The following is a 23056-nucleotide window of genomic DNA, read 5'->3' on the forward strand; positions in this document are numbered from 1 at the left end:
AGGCACCTGTTGCTGTGATTTGGCTCTATATAAATAAAGTTTAATTGAACAGTGGACAGCAGGACTTACTAATTCCCATTGCAATATGTCCGTGCTTCAGAAGGCAGAGGACTGAGTGAGGAACAAAAGATTTTAGTCAGAGCTGTAGAAGGGGAGTCAGACTTATTGCTGTCAGGGGATGAGGCGGAGGAGGGCCAGACATTAGAGCGGGAAGGTGAAAGCTCAGAGGATGACATACCAGCTTTCAAGGAGCCTGAGCAGGGACAAAGCGACAACACTCGCCGCTCATTATAGGTAAAAAGCATCGTGTAAGCTAGGGCTCTGAAGTTTTTTCACATTGCAATGTGTAGAAGTGGAACACACACACACACACACATACAATAAAATAAAAGTTTGGTTTCTTAAACTATTTGCTTTGCTGATTTATATAATTAATATATTTCCCAAAGGTGCTCTAAACCCCAGCTCTTCTTTCCATATCAATTCTGTTTCAAACCTCCTAAAATTGCGTTTAAAAAAAGTTTACAGTATGAAAAATTAAAAGTAGGACAATGTTGCCCACAACCACCAAAACTGGAGGCTCTTTGATTACATCAAACAGTTAATAAGCAACCAGGTTTGTGGGAAAAAAAAACAAACAAGTCACAGCACATAAAACTACAAGGAGGTGCTGCTATCTGAAGGCAGCTTTAAAACTGAAAGCATTTTTAGCATGTGTATGTTCACAGTATGACTCGGATATCCTCGATCCAGACCCAGGTACCGTAGCTTACACAACACGTCTTATCTATAATGGACTCCTGGTGTCACGTTTCTGTTCCTGCTCAGGCTTCTCAAAAGCTGGTATGTCCTCCTCTGAGCTCCAACCTTCCTGCTCTGATCTTTGGCCCTCCTCCACCCCATCCCCTGACAGCAATAAGTCTGACTCACCTTCCACAATTCTGAGTAAAATCCTTTCTGCCTCACTCAGCCCTCTGTCACATCTTGCACAATCACTGTTAGTGTGATCGGTGAGGTGACATAAAAGCACAGCTTTAGGTGCCTGTTAGGTGCTGAATGCAGTTTAACCAAAAAGCTTGACTAAGAGAAGTTTTTTGTGTGTGTATTGAAATGTGTTTCTTTCATTTTTAATTTCCACAGTTTTAATGCTCATAAAATAAAAAGGAATGTTACCAGAAAAAAAATGAAGATATTATTACGTTAAATCATTTTGGGATATCATGAAGGACAGACTATCCCTGGGTCTCAGAGATATGTTTTTGTGGGTACTCTCTGTTTTCCCAGGGGGTCACGGTGGTGAATTTATCCACGTGTCTGAGTTGTCAAATTTTGCACCAGTTGCCCTTGTGACACAACATACATTTATCCAGGCGTAAGACCAGCAAAAAAAGTACACTATCTTGTGATTTGTTCCTCTTCTTGGTCTCAAACCAGGGGTCTTTTGTGTGTTAGTCAAATGTGTTGACTGTGGAGCCACCAAATCTATTTTAATAGGATCAGTTTTGTAAGCTGTCTAGAGTCCCAGTTTTGAAAAAGTGTCACCTGAATGACTGATTCCCAACATGAAAACTTGTAGGAGATACCAGTGCAGCTGTAAGGTAGCATGTGGAGAGTTCGAGGTGTAGCTCAGCTAATTCAATGGAATAAATTTAAAATGAATTTTAAATGCATTTACTTCAATAAGTTGTAGCTTTAGTAAATGAAAAGTAGTCAGAAAGTGAGTAGACTGCTGACTCAATAACGTAACATGGTTGGAGTAATGTTAATTATGTTAGCTTTAAGACTCAGGGAGCTAAAAGAAAATAGTGAAACCCACCAAAAGCAGTAGATTAAAGGTTGAAACTAAAAGTAAAGCAATACACGATTGAATAATTACATATGAAGGGAAACAGCGAAGAATGCGTATTAATATTAACACAAATTTAATATGTCTGAAAAATACTGAAATACAAGTAAATTCAGTAGTTCAGCCAATGTGACACCATCTGTTGATTTGTACACTTATTTTACATTTTGAACCAGTAACTTTACTTGGAACCAGAAGTCACCATGTTTGGCCGAGAGGGTCTAGCGCTATCTAGCTAGCATACCTCATGAAAAGGCAAAACCACTGTTTGCAGCTTTCACTTATTAAAAGACTGAATAATTGCAGTTTCATTCACCAAACCTGGAGGACAAATGTCTTAGGGGCAGTTACAACAGGGTATTTACTTATCAGTTAAGAAAAAGCAGCTAGTCTTGGCTACCTGCACCCAATGCTCACGCTAACAGAACCCCAAAGTGGACTTGTGTGGCTGACTGAAGCTGAACCAAGCAAATGTAGAAACCTTACTACACTATGGACCCATTTATTTAACTATCGTGTAATTGCATTAAAAACTCAAAAAGGCAAATAAAGCACCAATTAGTGGCCTAATTTATCTGTGACGAAGGACTGCAGACAGCTAGTAGCTAGCCTCCTTGTTTTTATATACCTGCTGATCAAAGTGACCACACCCCCTGTTAAACTTTAATTAAAGGATGTTTTGTACCAGGCCATAAACAGTTTTATTTTTATTTTTTGGTACAGCTAAACATATTTGGGTGTGCTGATGAGTTTAAGTTTGTTTTTTGAGTCTAAAGGACATAGTTTAAGAAATCAATATGTTATAAAATCTTGTAGTGTAGTAACTGTGGTGTTTCTTTTCATTATAACAAAAAGGTAAAGTATCATTACCTTACCCGAAACAGTGTGGGTGTGTCAGGGAGTCACTCTGGTGGACAACGTGGATGACGGCGAGGAGCTGCTGCTCACTGACGTGCGCTCACTCTTGTGCTCACACTGAAAGCTTTTATCTTTCATTCAGAGTTTGTATCAACATTTGGTTATTCAAACGTATTGGCCTGTTGATGGTGCTGTTGCCTCTTTTTGTACAGCTTTATTGTGATACTCTGTTCCCTGTACGCTCTGTTCTCTGCTCGTGTGTCCACAGGAGGACTCTGATGCCCTGGGCTTCACTCCTGAGGAGAAGATGAGCGTGTACAAACTGATCGGAAGTGTAATGCACTTTGGAAACATGAAGCTCAAACAGAAGCCCAGAGAGGAGCAGGCTGATGTGGACTCCACCGAGGGTAGAGAAAGTTTACCTCCCTCTCTCAAGCCTACCCCAGTTCTTCTCCTTTTAGCTCTCTCCTTCTCCTAAAACATGCCCTTCCATTTTGACATACAACCAAATATTTTTTCATCCACTGCATATTGTTTTTTTTTTTTTTTGCTTCCATTAATCACAGTCTTGGCAGCAGCCTATTTTTCAGCTGTGTAATTAGATCCTTGTCCTCTCTCTCCTCTAAAGTGGCTGACAAAGTTGCCCACCTCATGGCCATCAACTCCGGGGAGCTGCAGAAGGGCATAACATGTTCCCGCGTCAAGGTTGGCAATGAGTTTGTGACCAAAGCTATGAGAACACTTCAGTACTAAAGGTCCTTGTAATTACTTATTTAACAAAGGTGCCGATGGACTCATTCACATTTTAAAGACCACCCAATTTGAGCTTGAATTTTCAAGTCAGAACCAAGACCAGTGTGTGTACTCCATCGATGCTCTGGCAAAAGCCACCTATGACCGCATGTTCAAGTGGATGGTGACCCGCATTAATAAGACACTGGACACCGAGATGCAGCGGCAGTTCTTCACAGTGCTAGAGAATGCTGGGTTTGAAATCTTTGAAGTAAGCTTTTGGCAGAGTGGTCTCGATCAGAAGCTACAATGTGCTACGTCCCCTTGTCAGCTCACAGGGTTGTGCTTTGTGCTTTGTCTCCAGTTCAACAGCTTTGAGCAGCTGTGCATCATCTTCACCAACAAGAAGCTGCAGCAGTTCTTTAACCACCACATGGAGCAGGAAGAGTACAAGTAGGAGGGCCTTTATCGACTTGGCCTGGACCTGTTGCAGAGGGTAACACAAACATACTCTCAGAAATGCTGTGTGCACTCAGGGGGCATTATTTCCACCTTAATGTATTTTATCCCCCCTCCAGCCTATTGGGAATTTCTCCATCTTGGAGGAACAGTGTGTGTTTCTAAAACCAACTGATGCAACTTTCAAAGCAGGTCTGTATGAAAACCACCTGGGCAAGTCCTCCAGCTTCCTCAAGCCAGAAGGGGGGAAGGAATTGGCCAAAGCCCACTGATGCACTATGTCGGCACTGCAAGTACTTCCTAAGAGATTACTGGCTGGTAAATACACGAATGGCTCCAAACATGTGTATGTGATGGAATAAAGCTTTGATTAGAAGTTATTTCAAAATGCTTCTGTCAGTGAAATCAATGCTAATGTGTGACTTTAAGCTGTTTTTACCTCTCATAGGTGGGCTACAATATAACAGGGTGGCTGGATAAGAACAAAGCCCCCCATGAATGAGACAGTGGTGGGACTCTTCCAGAAGTCGTCAATGCCCTTGCTGGCCCTTCTCTTCAAAGAAGAGGACACTTCTGGAGGATCCAAGAAACAGAAAAAAGGGTCTTCCTTCCAAACCGTCTCCAAATTCTACAGAGCAACTCACACATCCACAGGAACAAATACACATCTGCAGATACAGCACGATAACCATAAAGTAACAGAGGGTAAAAAAAGGACTTAAGGACAATACAAAACGTAAAATTCAAGAATTTAGAACCATGTAAATGTCAGATATTGCTCATAGTCTACCTTTAACTACTTATGTACAACAGGAACAACTCAAGAAGCTGATGAGCACCCTGTGGAGCACTCCTCCCCACTTTGTTCGCTGCATTGTGCCCATTGAGTTTAAGAAGTCAGGTCAGTGGCTAAAAGTCTTTGTGAGTTTTGCTTTAATGTGAAAAACAGTGATGAATCTGGGAACTTTGTCATAGACATCGGTGAATAATTTTAGTTTCCAAATCTGATCTTGGTATTCGTGATTTCATTCTTTATTGTTTGTGTTGCAAAGGTGTGACAGGCAGTCTTCTCATCCTGCACCAGCATGCCTGTAGTGGGGTGTTAGAGGGAAAGGATTTCCTAACCGACTACAGTACCCAGAGTTCAAACCAAGGTCTAACTACATCTGTATTTATCCCAGTCATTCTAGTGTATATACACATACACAATGTAACTACAGTTTAGTTAGTTCAATCCCAACAGAGCACTTCAATCTTGGACTGCAGAGTCTTTACCTTAAAATATAAAGCCCCTTGAGGTGAAAGTTGTTGTGATTTGGCGCTATATAAATAAAATAAAGCAATCATTTGAACGTGATCATATTTTTTGTTACTCTTTTTCCTCTCTGGTCTTCTCTGTAATATGTCCAGGTACTATATCCTCAACACCCACATCATCCTCAAGGGATTTGTTGACAACAAGAAGGCCTCTGAGCTCATCCTAAATTCTATCGGCCTAGATAACATGGAGCCACTCCGAGGTACACCTGCAAGTACACACCTGCATTATGACTAACAGAGTGGTGAACACATGATGTGTATGTTGTATAAATCAAGTTTATTAAAAGGTAAAGTTTGTCATAATTTGCTACAATATTCCTTCACTTCAATAAAATCATACATTGGCTATATTTCCTTATGATTTAAATCTTCAAAAAGCATAAGTGATGATTATGACGGTTAAATACTATCTACTATTGACATCTGGTACAGATATAGTATAGTATATAATATTATAGTACTAGTATAATACTGTCTGTAATATGTTCCAAACTGTTTGTGTATCTAAAGACTGACCATAGGCCCTCGTTTTTTCTGTCATTTCCTTTTTTCTTTGTCTTTCTTTTTTCCATCTTTTGCTTGTCCGTGTTTTCCTCCCATCCTGCCAGGATTTTTTTTCAAGGCGGGCGTCCTGGCATAGCTGGAGGACATGCGTGATGAGCGGCTGGCAAAGATCATAACCATGTTGCAGGCTCAGCTTAGAGGATTTCTGACGAGGATTGAGTTTAAGAAGATGCTGGATTGACCCTCAGTGTGTGCATCTGTTTGTATATGCGTGCAGGCACAGTACTGTAGCTGTTTTGGTTGTTCTTTCTGCATTTATGTGGTGTGTGTGTGTGTGTGTGTGTGTGTTACGCAGAATTGCACTGATGGGTATCCAGCACAATGTGAGGAAGTTCCTCCAGTTACGCTTCTGGGGTTAGTGGAAACTCTATACTAAGGTCAAATTTTGAAATTACTCCTCTTGACAAATGATTAATCATCATCATTATATTTTCATCATCATATTTCCTGCTTTGTGCCAACAGGTGAAGCCCCTGCTGATGGTTGCACGTCAGGAAGAGACCTTCAAAGCTAAGGAGGAGGAGCTGAGGGTGGCAGTGGAGAAGGTGAAGGGACTGGTGAGCAAGATTAAAGATCTGGAAGCAAAGCTTGTCACTCTGTCACAAGAGAAGAATGACCTTGCCCTGTCATTGGCTGCAGTAAGTAGATCATTATGTCTACACACAGCACTGCTTAGCAGACGTTTCTGTGCATTTATGCTACATTCAGAGTCCTGCAAATTAAATTCTTGTAGTATATTGGAAATCTTTCTTCTGCAAAGTACAGTAGCGCAGTAAAACAACCAATACAATAAAAGGCTGATGTGTTTGTTGTTTCTTTAGTGTAAAGGATGCTTATGAGCCAATGATTGTGGTTCCCATGTGTTACCGTTACATCAGGGTAATACATATTATACATCTTTAAATTGCTTTGTTTCTCTTGTGCCTTTGTCTCTCTGCAGGAGCAGGACACAGTGGGTGATGCAGAGGAGAGCTGCACACGGCTGATGCACCAGAAGGTCCAGCTGGAGGAGACTGTGCAGGTAATTTGCAATACAGGAACTGTACTGTGTTACAGACGTCTTTAGCATCTACCAGCAGAGCTCAGTGGAGGCCATTTGGTATAATCTGCAGTAATACAGCAGCAAACAGGATAAAGGGGATTTTTTGTCAGTAATAATAACTTGTATCACCAGTATATATATGAATATAAATGAAGTAAAATTTAATGCTGGGATAACTAGCAAAATGGCCTTGTGTATGTTTAGCACATACACAAGGTCGAATACTCATTAAAAACTATGAGGTCATTATTATTTAGAGCTTTTCATTTCTTGGAATCCACAAAAAGTCCTTTTTTTTGTTTGGATAAATAATTGTGAATTTAGGATCTAAATGAGCGCCTGGAGAATGAAGAAGGCAACACAGCGTCTCTTCACAACCAGAGAAGGCAGCTAGAGGGGAAAGTGCATGAGCTGAGGAGAGACCTGGACTCCCTGGAGTCTACACTGGCCAAGACTGAGAAGGACAAACAGGTTAAGGGCACAGGGAACGGGAATGTAGCAGCTGATGAGATGTAGCTCATTTGTTCCATTCATTTGCATTTCCTGTGCCTGCAGACATTTGGACAAATAACCACAAAACCAGGAGATTTGATGCAGAATTTGAAGGTTATGACTAAATGCTGGTGACCTGTCCAGAGTGTACCCTGCCACTTAACGAATGGGAGCTGGCATATGAAAAGTGAGAGAGGAGGCAGAGTGCACACACACACACACACACACACACACACACACACACACACACACACACACACACACACGCAGATTTACATTTATTTCCTGGACACTTGCACTTGATAAACATAACTACTACTTTCTTGAAAGGCTAATCTAAAAGTAACCTAAAATTTGTCTTCATCTCAAAATTTAAAGCCCGACATTATAGAGACATGCTTTTTGTCTCATCATATTGACCTCATCTGTAAGTATAACATAGAAGAAAAAAAGATTATACCATTTTCTACATATATTTGTGTATGTTCCTGTTGTCTACAAACTGTCAGTGGAAGTGGACCCTCTTTCACGTTCTGCTGTCTCTGTTTGTTGTGTGTTTAAAGGAGAGACTTTGAAACTAACAACATGAACTCAAAGCAGGAGGACGAGCGAGCTCTGAGCACCACGCTCACCTGGAAACTCAAAGAACACCAGGTTGGTGAAACTACAATAGCTTTTTATTTTCACTATATTCTTAATAAGGGTTATTTGAAACTGTTCCTTCTTCTATCAGGGGTAACAGGGTGTCAGAAGCACCATATAAGATGCACACTTTAGCAGTTGTAGATGCTATTTATGCAAAACCTGAACTACAATTGTAAATTATTTTTAGCAGCACAGATGGCTGTACTGGTTGGTCTATTGTTTACACAGCAAGTTCCAACACTCTGAGTCTGGTGGTCATCTGACCTCTCTGACGGCATCATCATGAAGCTTAAATTTCTATTTATCCATTAAATGTCTTACCAACAGTTGGAGGATTGTTTGTTTTCTTTTGGCTGCTCCCATTAGGGTTAGCCACACATTATCTGCCTCCGTCTCACCCCATCCCTAGCATCCTCATCTGTTACACATATCCACTATCTGTCCTCTGCACATGTCCAAACCTTCTTCTAAACCTCTCTAACTTTCTCTCCAGAGGAGTCAACCGTAGCCGTCCCTCTGATGTAACTCTGTCCATCCTGGTCACCAAAAGAATCATAGCATCTTCACCCTACAGGATAAATTCTAATAAATACACTGATAAAAGTGAACTTTTATTGGAAGTGAAGAGAAAAAAAGGTTAAAGCTTGGTGAAAGCAAATGAAAGCTAACTGGATGGCTAAAATTACTATGATGGGAGCAAAGAAGCATTGCAATGTGAAAATTTGGAAAAAGGAAAGTGGAAGAAGCAAAAGAGGATAAAGAGCAGTGATGATTAATAGTCTGGCTTTAAAGACGCAAGGTTTTTGCTGTGAGTGATTATGCACGCGTTTTCTATCCTCTTTCAGGGACGCATTGAGGAGCTGGAGGAGGAGCTGGAAGCTGAACGAGCCATGAGAGCCAAGGTACACGGACAGCTTGTATCACAGCTTTAACCAGCAGTTTCATCTTTGAGAGGCTATATCAGTCCAAACGTGATACAAACCTGACCACTACACATACGTATTCAAGTATAAATACGCAGGCATATGACATTATGCTACAGCTAGAGAGTAAAGTTGTTTTCATGTTAAGTAGAGAAGCACAGAGCAGAGCTGTCATGAGATCTGGTGGACCTCAGTGACAGACCGGAAGAAGTGGGAGATCTCAACATCAGCGTGAAAGCTGCTCAGAAAGCAAAGCTAGATCTTTACAATCTTGTGCGCTTAACTCTTTCAAAATAAAACACCCACAAACATAGACGCTCAACCACTCTTATAGATGAACTCTGAGGCCCATGCCCGCAAAGTGGAGGACAGCGTGGCAGAGGCAAACGCTCGCCTGGCTGAGATGGAGCGCACTCAGACAGAGCTCAGGCTGCCAAAATCCATCTGACTGGTGAGAAGGTGGATGCATGCGTTACTGTTCCCTGTTGAGCTAGATGCATCATGCATTTGCCTACTAAAATAATGACAATCAGACCTCAGTTAGATATAAAATCTACAACTAAGATGAGACTACGTCTCTCCCCTCTTTATCCACAGGCTCATAACTCACCTGTCGTGGCCCTGGTGAATGCCCGGCACGATCTCTCGCTGTTAAAGGAGCAGCTGGATGAGGAGTTAGAATCCTGTGGGGGGGCTACAGCGTCTTGTGTCCAAGCTCACTGCTGACGTCACCACATGGAGGAGCAAGTATGAGATGCCATAAACCGCACCGAGGAGCTGGAGGAGACCAAGTAGGTTCAAAAGAATTAAAAAAAAAAAAGAGTCTTATGAATCATGATGGTGATAAAATGTTAATTTAAATTCCACTCTGGTTCTTTCCTCCCACTCTCTCCCAGGCGCAAACTTGCAGTGCGTCTCCAGGAGTCTGAGGAGGCAGCAGAGGCGGCTCAGGCCAGAGCTGCTAGCCTGGAAAAGGTCAAGCAGAGGTTGCAGGGAGAGGTGGAGGACCTCACTATAGACCTAGAGAAGGTACACATGCACAAAAACAAAATCTCAATGTGTACAGCCCTAAATAATGCCTTAATATTACTTAATGTTTTTGACTAGCTGTAATAAACAAAGCAGGACAGGACACAGAAGCACCAGAGGCTATTACCAGGCAGAGGTCATACACATGAGGTTAGTTGTTAACAAACAAATCCAGCAGAGAGCAGTCAAGAGGCAAAAATCCAACAAACAAGCAAAATGTCTTCACAAGCACCGGAAACAAGAGCAATGCTGGAGTGTCTGATTATTCAAAGCTATTACTTAGAAACTTAGCTACCCAACTAATTTCTGATCCAGTTATCCTCATCTGTTGTGTGGATAATGCACTTGTGTATTATATTAATGCTTTCTGTAATGATATATCAAAGAATGAGATGAATGAGGAGCTGCAACTGGAACTCGAGAACAGCCAGAAGGAAAGCTGCTCCTACATGACGGAGATCTACATGCTGGAGACGGAGAGCCAGGATCACTTGATGACTGTCTGCAAGCAGAACAAAACCCTCTCAGATGCCTTCTAACTTGTCCAGTTACAGCTGATCATAACTGGCAAACTGTTGTCTTTTTATTTCTGTGTCCTTTCCCCACAGATCAAGGGGTTGACTGTCAGCTTTGGGAGGGAGGCAGAGGCGTCCACGAGCCAAGAAGAAACTGGAGGTGGAGAAAGAGGAGCTGCAGATGGCTCTGGAGGAGGCTGAAGCTTCACTGGAGGTACAAAGAATCTCTTTCGGAAGATGAGGATGTGCCTTATTTTCCCAGTGTTTTAAAAATATTATGACATTATTTAGAAAGGTTTAAGATTTGACATGTGACAAAAAAGCAGACACTGTGTGTGTTTCCAGGTGGAAGAAGGTTGGAGCTGGAGCTGGCTCAGGTGAAGGCTGACAACGACCGCAGAATTCACGAGAAAGAAGAAGTGTTTGAGGTCACCAGGTAAGAACAAAAGGCAACATACTGTTGGTATGGACAAGAAAGAAATATACAGTATATAGATATATACTGTATATAGACAGTATACCATAGGGCGAGAGGTACGGTACACACGCTGGACAGGTCACCAGTCTGTCGCAGCGGAAATATAATGTAATAGTTCTTTAAATATATTTGAACTGGCCAAAAAGTAGTGAATTGGTCATTTCTTTATTTTACATATGACCCCTTCATAAATCCTGTTGAATACAACTTATTTTGCAATATAGGCAAAGATACTACACATAAAAAACACACATAGAAACATCCATCACTTTCTGCCACAACACTGGAAATGAGTTAATAGACTGCTGAAGAGGGCCACCTCTGTCCTGGCCAACCCCCTTGACTCCATAGAGGAGGTGGGTGAGAGCAGGATGTTAGCCAAGCTAATGTTCATTATAGAAATCACTTCTAACCCTCTGCGTGAGACTGTGGAGGCCCCGAGTAGCTCCTTCTGACTGTTACAGCCACAGTGTAGGAAGGAGCGGTATCACAGGTCCTTCATCCTGACAGCAGAAACACTGAACAGTGCGCACACAGGATAGAGATCCACTAAAGAAAAGTACATGTGCATATATTATTGTTCTCGCTGCACTTTATGCATACATATAAAAAAAAATCATCTTTTTAATGTATTTTAGTGTATATATTCTTTGCAGTATACTTGTTTTTTAGAGTATTTTTTAAGACTTAGACTTAGAGCTTTTTATTGTCATTGTGCAGTTTCTTGCACAGCGAAATTGGGTAGCTTGACCACAAAGGTGCTAAAGTAAGAAAAAGAGAAACCAATATACATCGAAGGTGGAAAATAAATAAATAAATAAATAGAATAAATAAAATAAATTAATTAAAAAGCAGTGTACATATATATATATATATATATATATATATATATATATATATATATATATATATATATATATATATATATATATATATATATATATATATATATTATATATATATATATATATATATATATATATATATATATACACATATATATATATATATATATATATATATACACATATATATATATATATATATATATATATACACATATATATATATATATATATATATATACATGTGTGAGTGGAACTATATACATGGTGTATGTGTAGGAAACATTGAAACAGACTGGGACCAAAATAATTGCACTTGAGCCAAAAATATTGCACAGAACATGGAAAGACTGAGATATTGCACATAGATGATCAACAGCAGTGTTATAGTGGATGTGTTGGGGAAGTCTTTACACACTCTTAGTTTCCATTAATAGTTCTGACAGCCCACGGGAAGAAGCTGTTCTTTAGTCTGTTGGTTTTGCACCTGATGGATCTGAGCCTTTTTCCAGAGGGCAGGATGTTGAAGAGGTGGTGGTTAGGATGGAGGTGGTCCTTTATAACTGCCCTGGCTCTGGAGAGACATCTTGAGCTGGCAATTAAGTCCAGGGAGGGGAGTGGACAGCCGATCACCTTCTCTGCAGTTCTGATGATCCTCTGTAGTCTCTTCTTGTCAGCTGTTGTGCAACCAGCGTACCACACAGGGATGGCGTGCACCAGCACACTCTCGATAGTGGCACGGTAGAAGGACACTAGGAGTTCAGTCTGCAGCCTGTTCCATCTCAGAACCCTCAAGAAATGGAGGCGCTGCTGGGCTTTCTTTACTAGGGCTGATGTGTTTGTGGACCAGGATAGGTCCTCGGATATGTGGGTGCCGAGGAACTTAAAGGAGGACACCCTCTCCACATAGTCACCTTTTATGGTGAGGGGGGAAGGATCAGTCCTTGTTTTGCGGAAGTCCATGACCACTTCCTTGGTTTTCTTGGTGTTTAGGGTGAGGTTATTGTAGTTACACCATTCTGACAGCCGCTGGACCTCATCCCTGTAGGCGGTGTCATCATCGTTGGTGATGAGCCCCATCAGAGTGGTGTCGTCTGCAAATTTGATGATGATGTTGCAGGGGTGCGTAGGGGTGCAGTCACTGGTGTAGATGGTGTATAATAGTGGACTCAGAACACATCCCTGTGGTGAGCCAGTGCTGAGCGACAGGGTGGATGATTGCTGGTTGCCAACCTTGACTGATTGTGAACGGTCTGTGAGGAAGTTTTTGATCCATGCACATGTGGAGGGGGGGAAGTCCAAGTTTACCAGCTTGTCTATAAGAATGTCTGGGATGATAGTATTGAAGGCCGAGCTGTAATCAACAAAGAGCATCCTTACTGATGTCCCAGGATTCTCCAGGTGATGCAGAGCGGAGTGGAGAGCAGTGGAAATTGCATCCTCTGTGGACCTATTTGCCCTGTAGGCAAACTGGTGGGGGTCGAAGCTGGGTGGGAGGCAGTCCTTTATGTGTTTTAGGACCAGCTTCTCAAAGCACTTTGCAACCACTGGAGTCAGTGCGATGGGTCTGTAGTCACTGAGGCTAGTGATGGTGGTGGACTTGGGGACTGGGACTATTGTTGATGATTTCAGGCAGTGAGGGACAGTGGCATGTGTCAGGGAGAGGTTGAATAGTCTGGTGAACACAGGAGCCAGCTGGTCGGCACAGGCCAGCAGCTTTCCTCTGATTCACTGCTCTGAACACATTGCGGACCTGATGTTGTTGGAGGCTAAATGTGTGGGGGCTGTGCTCAGAGGACGCTGTGGGCAGGGTGGTGTGCATGGTGGGGGTGACTGCAGTTTTCTCGAAGCGGGCAAAAAAGTGGTTAAGTTCCTCCGCTAACGAGATGTCCATGTTATCTATATTTGTCCCATTGGCTTTGTAATTGGTGATGTGTTTCAGGCCCTCCCATACCTTCCTGGAGTTGTTATCAGAGAGGTGATCTGATAGCTTGTTTGAGTAGTCCAGTTTTGCTGCTCTGATGCCTTTTTTAAGGTCTGCTCTTGCTCTGTTGTAAAATTTTCAGTCTCTAGTAACTTTACAGAAGCACATTCACGATCACCTTACACACCTGCTAACTTACATGATGTTCATGCAAGATAGTATGGCTGTTGTCCTTTCAGTACAGAAAACCAAAACAATCACATCCACAACACTGTTTTTTTCCCCCAATGTCATTAACGACTATTTTCCTGAATAACTCCATTTCTTTGCTTGAACCTCCCCCCACTATTTTTCATGTAAATAATTTAATTCATAACTGCAGATGATCCAACCTCAGTATTCATTAACACTGGTAATAACATCCACACTACCCTTTCTCAACATTAAACAAATGAGTGTATGGACTGGACCACCAACCTGATTTTACTCCACTTTACAAGCACTAACCTGAGTTTTCTGTTGTTTGTAGACAGAACTGTGCACGTGCAGTAGAGTGGAGGGAGAGCTGAATGATGTGGAGATTCAGCTTGAGCATGCTATCCGGAACAAAGCAGAGTTGGTCAAAACCCTCAAAAAGCTGCAGCAGCAGATCAAAGTAGGATTTTTAAAATTATGACGAAGACTACGGCCATCCTTAAAGAAATGCCACGGCAGTAATCCTGGTGTTCCAATCTGACAGGAGCTGCAGGTGCAGATGGATGAGGACGCCCGTCAGCACCAGGAGCTGAGGGAGAAGTACAGCCTGCAGGAGCGCCGTCTCTGTCTCGTGGAGGTGAGATGGAGGAGATGAGAGGAGGCCACCCTCCTCTTTCTCACACAGAGACATTAACACATGCAGACAGACGTACACTGGCTGTTTTCTTACAGCTGCACTTTTCTTTTCTTATCACAGAGTCAAAGTCTGAGCATCCTGAGGGAAAACTAGAGTGTTTCGCTGCTGAAGAGAGATCCAAGAAGGCTGTGACTGATGTAGACAACCACAAAAATAAACCAAAACATACCTGCCGTAAGTGATGCGCTGAAACTGAAAGATATACGTCTGGATCCAGGCGACGCGACCGTGTGAGGAGCTTCAGCAGGAGCAGGAATGGAGCTCCCACCTCGAGAAGATCAAGAAGAACCAAGAGCAGAACCTCAGAGATCTCACGCTGAAGCTGGAGGGGGCCAAGCAGCAGGCACCAAGGCTGGAAGACGCGCCATCCAGAAACTGGAACCTGGGGTCAGTTTTATTAAATGTAAACCCCACAGCAGCTTCAGGATCCGCCTGTTGTGTCAGTTCGTTCTTCTTTCAAGTAGATTAAGGAGCTGGAAAATGAGCTGGACAAGGAGCAGAAGCGGCACATGGAGACAGTGAAAAATCTCCTCAAGGGGGAGCGCCGACTCAAGGAGCTGATTTTCCAGATTTGTTATATTCTGGTCTCATTCACAACAGACTCCAGAATATCTATTTCCTACCCAACGGGGTAGTAAGGTTTATTAATAAGTCCACAGCAACATACAGTCTGGGCCAACACTCCGTACTTGTGTGACTCTCTAAAACGTCCGTGCAGCAACACAATCCACTGCGGAACAAACCATCTTACAAACAATAATTCACATTATTACATCCCTTCTCTTTTTTTTTTTTTTTTTTTTGTTCTTGGGAAAAACAGAAGTCCATTTTTGTTTTGATTTGTCCTTCTTCTTACTGAGGGAGAAAACAATATGAAACACTCAAAGAATACAAAAACATTCCACTATTCAAACATGTACATTTCTGCAAACTGTAGTGAACATCAATTTCCACAGAATACACAACTTTTCCCCGCAAACAATAAAGACTGTCAAGTCCACATTATGTAACATAGTCCTTGTACCGAAGTGGTGGAACCACTTTGCGGCCTGACCTTGTCCTGATACCCCCCGATACCTTGTCAGTCGTGATCTGCTGCTCACGACTTTCTGACGGAGTCGTCACTGAGCTGCTCAGTGCCCCAGTATCTGTCATGGCATTTTCTGGATCCATCACGCCTGCATGTCTCAGGTGCCTCCGATTCCTCCTCAGGACACTTCCAGAGTCCAACTGAACCTCATAGGACCTCGGGTCAACAGTCCCAATAACCCCTCCCTTGCTCCAAGTGGAATGGCGGTCAAAAGGCTGAACTCTGACACTGTCCCCAAGCTTCAAAGAGTCCATGTCTCGTGCTGATCGGTCATAGCACACTTTTTGGCGCTTCTGTTTCACCTCCAACTCCCGCAGGGCTGGAATGACTTTTGGCCTTAGCAGGCTCGTCCTGGTTGGCAAAAGCGTCCGTGTCCTCCTGCTGAGCAGCCTCTGAGCTGGGCTGGTCTCCAGGCCCTGTGATGGTGTGTTGCGATGGTCCAGAATCGCAAGATACGGGTCCTGCCCCGCCATTTTTGCCTTTAGCAGCAGCCTCTTTGCTGTCTTTACTGCTGATTCAGCCTTCCCGTTGCTCTGAGGGTAACCTGGTGAAGATGTTTTGTGCTGGAAATCCCACAGTCGACTAAATCTCAGAAACTCACCGGACGTATACTGTGGTCCATTATCTGAAACAACAATGTCCGGGATGCCCTGTCTGGCAAAGTGAGCCTTCAACTTCCTAATCACTGTGGTGGACTTAGTGTCCGGGAGATAGTCAATTTCCCAGAAGTTTGAATAGTAGTCCACTGTGATAAGATAGTCCTTGTTGTCAAACATGAACAGGTCTGAGCCCACCTTAGCCCATGGTCTAGTCGGGATCTCGTGTGGGACCAAAGTCTCTTTCTGCTGTCTGTAGTCCACTGACCTGCAGATGTCACACTTAGTCACATAAGTCTTAATTTGTTCATTCATGCCTGGCCAATACACACACTCTCTGGCTCTCCTTAGACAACCTTCTACACCTAGGTGTGTCGAGTGTAGTCTGGCTATGATCTGCTGTCTCATGGCAGTCGGGACAACAACACGTTCACCTCTAAACACAAGTCCATCCTGACTACTCAGTTCATCCTGGAATGAGAAGTATGGTCTGATGTCACCGTCAGTGTCTCTTTTGACAGTTGGCCAACCTCTGTGAATTGTATCTATGAGGATCCGTAGTGCTTTGTCCTCCTGTGTAGCAGTCCTTATGCTGTTCAGTCTGTCAGGTGAGATGGGTGCATGAGTGACCATGTTAATGCTCTCTATTTCCTCCTCTATGGAGCCCTGTGGTGAGCACTCTGGAAGATATGCCCTACTCAACGTGTCTGCTAATAACATGTCTTTGCCTGGCACATACACCACATCTAAGTCATATTTCTGAATGCGCATAAGCATCCTTTGCAACCGTTTGGGTGCACTCAACAGCGGTTTTCTTACAATGGTCTCTAAGGGTTTGTGATCACTGTGTACTACCACTTTACGACCATATGTGTACTGATGAAACTTCTCCATACTGAAAACTACAGCCAAAAGCTCCTTTTCTATCTGGGCATAACCTTGCTCTGTACGTGTAAGAGCTCTACTCGCAAAAGCCACAGGCTTACCCTTCTGCATGAGTGCTGCACCTAACCCTTTGTCAGAAGCGTCACATTGTACTGTCAGCTCTTCCTCTGGGCAGTAGTATTTCAGGACTGGAGCCTCTGCTATAGTCTCTTTCAGTTTCTGGAATGCGTCGTCATGTCGAGTCGTCCAGTTCCACTCACTGTCTTTGTGTGTCAGTTGTCTCAGTAAGTCACAGTGATCTGACAGATGTGGGCAAAACTTTGCTAAGTAGTTCACCATACCTAACAGTCTCTGCACTGCCTTCACGTCTGTAGGTCTGGGCATCTGCTCTATAGCCCTAACCTTCTCTGGGTCTATTTTCAGACCGTTGCATGTCAGCTGATGTCCAATGTATGTAGTCTCCTTCTGTTTAAGTTTAAACTTGTCTGCGTTTAACTTAATGTTTTTCTGCCTGCAACGAGTCAAAAACTGTCTCAGCTTCTCGTCATGGTCATGCACTGCTTCCGCATCTGTGTCCCCCTGACCCGTGATCAGCACATCATCCGCAATGATGTAGATCCCTGCCAGTCCATCCAAAGCTTGTGTGAGCTTTCTCTGGAACACTTCCGGAGCTGGACTTATCCCCATTGGCATCCTCAGCCATCTGTAGCGTCCAAACGGAGTCGAAAATGTTGTCAGGTAGCTCGACTCCTCCTCCAGTTTCACGTGCCAGAATCCACTCTTCACGTCGCAGACAGAGAACACTTTAGCCTTTGACAGATCTGGCAAAATGTCCTCAATGGTGGGCAATGGGAAGTGGCTCCGTTGTAGGGCTTTGTTTAAGGGTTTTGGATCTATGCACACCCTTAAGTCCCCACTCTGCTTTTGGACCACAACCATCCCACTGATCCAGTCTGTGCTGCATTCTACAGGCGTAATGATCCCTCTGCGCTGAAGATCTTGAAGCTCCTTTTTTAACGGCTTTATCATTGCAATAGGGACACGCCGTTTTGGTAACTGCACTGGTTTCACAGTTTCATCCACTTCGAGCCTTAACTCTCCCTCCAAACAGCCATCTCCTGTGAAGACATCGGCATATTCTGCTTTAATCTGATCCATGTTCCACTCATTGGCTGTTGGGTGCTCTGAAGTAACGATGCTGTCCAGTTTCAAGATGTTTTCATAGTGCACCTTTATGAGTTTCATTGCTTCGCTGGCTCTCTTGCCCAGCAGTGGTACTTTACAGTCTTTGTCAACCACTTGAAACTCCAACCGATACAGTTTCTGATTTCTCGGGTTACGTAGCTTAACTTTGCACTTTCCCAATGGCTTTATCTTACTTTTGTTGTACATCATCAACACTGTCTGTGTGTCCTCCAACTGTGTGTTCGGGCTTAGCATGTGGATTGGCATTACATTACAACTGGCACCACAGTCAATCTGAAAATTTACAATCTCTTTGCCCAACAACATGCCTGCAAAGAGTTGAGTGCCTCTCACTTTGTCAGTGTTCTTTGTAGCTGAATCATGTGTGTCTGCCTCTGTAACACAGAGAACGTCCTCATACTCATCACTCTCACATGCTGTCACGTTGTGTACATTCGTCCTTCTTTTCTGCTCTGAATGTGCCTTGCATTTAACTGCAAAGTGGTTTTCTCTGCCACACTTTTTACATTTCTTCCTGTATGCTGGACATTTTTCTTTCTTTTTTTCATGTGTTCTGCCACAAAACTTACAGTCCACTGTGTCGCCGATCCGTTTCTGGCGCGCAGCTCCACGCACAGCATGCACCTCCTCCACTGCAGCGCCCGAAATGGTTTTGCTGTTTTCCCGCGACAGCTCCGCGGCTCTGCAGTGCTGTATGCATGCATCCAGTGTCATGTTTTTCTCACGCAGCAGTCTCTCCCTCAAACTCGGGTTGTTGAGTCCACATACAATCCTGTCACGAATCAGTGAGTCTCTTATTACTCCAAAATTGCACGTCTTTGTCAGCAGCTTCAACTCCGTCACATAGCTGTCGATTGTCTCACTGGCGCCTTGGTTTCTCGTGAAGAACCGATAACGCTCCACAGTTTCATTAACTACAGGGTTGCAATGACTATCAAACTTCTCGATAATGTCCTTAACTGTCCACTGATCTCTCGCCGTGTCGCCCATTAGCGTGTCTAGCAGCTCCCTGCCGCTCTCACCAACGAGATAACTGAACAGGCTTACTTTTTTCTGTTCTCCGTCTGAGTCCATGGTCAGCTCCACATAGAGCATAAACTCGTCCCTCCAGGTCTTCCACGTCCGCGATAGGTTACTGGAGTCCAATAGCAGCGTCGGCGGCGCTTTAAGACCCTCCATGCCTCGCGGCGGTGCTAACTCAATTAGCCGCTAGTTGCTCACCGCTCCGACAGGCGTCTCCCGGGGGTCCACCCCGGCCGTGCTGCTCACTCCGCTGCCACCATGTTATATTCTGGTCTCATTCACAACAGACTCCAGAATATCTATTTCCTACCCAACGGGGTAGTAAGGTTTATTAATAAGTCCACAGCAACATACAGTCTGGGCCAACACTCCGTACTTGTGTGACTCTCTAAAACGTCCGTGCAGCAACACAATCCACTGCGGAACAAACCATCTTACAAACAATAATTCACATTATTACAAGATTGAGGAGAAACTCCAGAACAAGCTCAAGTCTTACAATCGACAGAGGAAACTGTGAGTAGGACTAGTGATACTTGTCTTTCTATTTTTAGATAATGGTTGAAGGAATTTGCAAAAGAATATCTAAAACAAACAAAAAAAAGTAAATTTGTGTGTTTCTGTAAGAAGAGCAGGCCAACAGCAGCCTGTCTAAATACAAGAAGACCGTCCATGACCTGGACGATGCTGAGGAGCGGGCTGAAGTGGCAGAGACGGCCCTGACAGGAAGTGGCGGACAGGAAGAGTAGAGAGAGAGTGAATTACACATGCACACAGCTTGCAGGTAGGAATTTAAACACAAACAGCGGAGCTAGACGTCATCTTCGCATGCTTCTGTACACACTGGCATGGACAAGATTATCTACTCTGTTTTGTGTTGTGTTTTCACAGTGACACACACCCACTCGGACCAGCAGAGGACACTCGCTTGAGAAAATATGAGCCCAGAGGAAAGTCTTAAAAAAGTCTCTGATGGAGCCCTTAAAAGGTCTTAATTCATTAAGAGTCTTTAACATCACTGATAGTCTTAATCAGTATAGTCTTAGGAAATAACCTGCATGCTGTTGATGTTTTCTGCTGATGTGCTGTAAATATCCTGTATGTGTTTACATGTGGAACACCAAGTTTGGGGCTTTGGTTATTGCTCTTAAAGTTTTGCAAAGCTTTTTTTTTTTCCTGTATTGTCGATTAACATACCAGAAAAATGTTTGAAATGTTCTTCTGGACATGTGGAATGTGATTTATATCATCTCAGTGTTGGTGCATAAGCCCTCGAGGAAGGAGTAAAGCTGGTCTAACATCAAGGATAGAGTCCACCCTCGTGTGTGTGACCTGCTGCAAAGTTCAATAAACTGCAATGAAGCAAGTTTTCGAGCACATTATTACTCTAGAAGCAGAAAATTTGTATTTTATTGTATTTATCTATTTTTGCTTGTCGACTTTCCTTTAAAGTGGTGTTTAAAGTGTCTACAAAAGATCCTGACAAATGTGGGTCCTTCACGTCCTGAAATTTTACATGAAATATGTTTAATTCAGTTCAATTTTATTTATATAGCACCAAATCACAACAACAGTTGCGTCAAGGTGCGTACAATAATACAGAGAAAAATGAGGTTTTCATTCGTTCATGCACAGCTCTCTGAAGGTCTCACCATAACATTTCAATCAGGTTGAGGTCTGGACTTTCATTGGATCACTGCAGCACCATCCTGTTATAGACTTGCTGCTGTTCTTCAGCTCATCGTCCAGCTGCATAATATTTAACTCTGGACTACTTTGAACTTCAAAGCATTGTCAGTATAATTTGACAATATGGCTCTTGGCATTACCAAAAAAGAAAAAAAAGCATATTCTGACTAACGCAGTTGGAAAGGGGAACCCGCATCACATATGACCAACATGGGGTACTATAAAAAACAAAGCCACATGTGGTTGTGCAATGGAAAGCTAAAAATTATTTTTCACCTAGAAGGGCAGGGCTCGAGTCCCACATGAAGTCAGCACTGACATGTACAGAGCATGCACACATTCCCATGCTCTTTTAGTAGGAAGGGCATAAAACTGAGATGGGAGGCATGTCTGTTTTTTAGATGTGATGTTATGTTACAGCACACTGCTCTCACTCGGGCGTTCTGGTCTGTAGGTCAAAGGTTTCTGCTTAACAGGGGTAGATCTTTCACATACATGTTGTACAGGGTGGGCCATTTATATGGATACACCGTAATAAAATGGGAATGGTTGGTGCTATTAAAGTCCTGTTTGTGGCACATTAGTATATGTGAGGGGGCAAACTCCTCAAGATGGGTGGTGACCATGGTGGCCATTTAGAAGTCGGCCATCTTTTGGATACAACTTTTGTTTTTTCAATAGGAAGAGGGCCATGTGACACATCAAACTTATTGGTAATGTCACAAGAAAAACAATGGTGTGCTTGGTTTCAACGTAACTTTATTCTTTCATGAGTTTTTTTACAAGTTTCTGACCACTTATAAAATGTGTTCAATGTGCTGCCCATTGTGTTGGATTGTCAATGCAACCCACTTCTCCCACTCTTCACACACTGATAGCAACACTGCAGGAGAAATGCCAGCACAGGCATCCAGTATCCGTAGTTTCAGGTGCTGCACATCTCGTATCTTCACACCATAGACAATTGCCTTCAGATGACCCCAAAGATAAAAGTCTAAGGGGGTCAGATCGGGAGACCTTGGGAGCCATTCAACTGACCCACGATGACCAATCCACTTTCCAGGAAACTGTTCATCTAGGAATGCTCGGACCCGGTACCCATAATGTGGTGGTGCACCATCTTGCTGGAAAAACTCAGGGAACGTGCCAGCTTCAGTGCATAAAGAGGGAAACACATCATCATGTAGCAATTTCAAATATCCAGTGGCCTTGAGGTTTCCATTGATGAAGAATGGACCCACTATCGTTGTACCCCATATACCACACCAAACCATCACTTTTGTTGTTCCAACAGTCTTGGAGGGATCCATCCAATGTGGGTTAGTGTCAGACCAATAGCGGTGGTTTTGTTTGTTAACTTCACCATTCACATAAAAGTTTGCCTCATCACTGAACAAAATCTTCTGCGTGAACTGAGGGTCCTGTTCCAATTTTTGTTTTGCCCATTCTGCAAATTCTGTGCGCCGATCTGGGTCATCCTCGTTGAGATGCTGCAGTAGCTGGAGTTTGTAAGGGTGCCATTTGTGAGTAGCTAATATCCGCCGAAGGGATGTTCGACTAATGCCACTCTCCAGTGACATGCGGCGAGTGCTACGCTGTGGGCTCTTGCTGAATGAAGCTAGGACAGCCACTGATGTTTCTTCATTAGTGCCAGTTTTCTTGCGTCCACATTTCGACAAATCCAACACTGAACCAGTTTCACGAAACTTAGCAAGCAGTTTGCAAACTGCAGCATGGGAGATCACCAACCATTCCCATTTTATTACGGTGTATCCATATAAATGGCCCACCCTGTAGTAATAGGACAGTGTGGCATAGAAGATGTCTGAAATTATGTGGTAACACCTAAAAGTATAAAATTCCCATGCTTAAAAAAATAAAATTAAAAAAAGCTGGTTTTTATCCGACTTCTATTGCTACAGTAACAGTGATGCTGGCTAACATACATCTTCCCATTCAGTTGGCCTAAGATGCTCTTTATAATGAATGCAAGATGCCAGTGC

At 43.1% G+C, this 23056-nt stretch overlaps 1 pseudogene; it reads left to right on the forward strand.

Annotated features, from left to right (window-relative positions):
• Positions 1–729: 729 nt before the first annotated feature.
• LOC100704240 (myosin-16-like) lies at positions 730–20722 on the forward strand (annotated as a pseudogene).
• The last annotated feature ends 2334 nt before the right edge of the window (positions 20723–23056 follow it).

This window comes from Oreochromis niloticus, linkage group LG4 (genome assembly GCF_001858045.2).
Source record: "Oreochromis niloticus isolate F11D_XX linkage group LG4, O_niloticus_UMD_NMBU, whole genome shotgun sequence".
Classification (NCBI taxonomy): Eukaryota; Metazoa; Chordata; class Actinopteri; order Cichliformes; family Cichlidae; genus Oreochromis; species Oreochromis niloticus.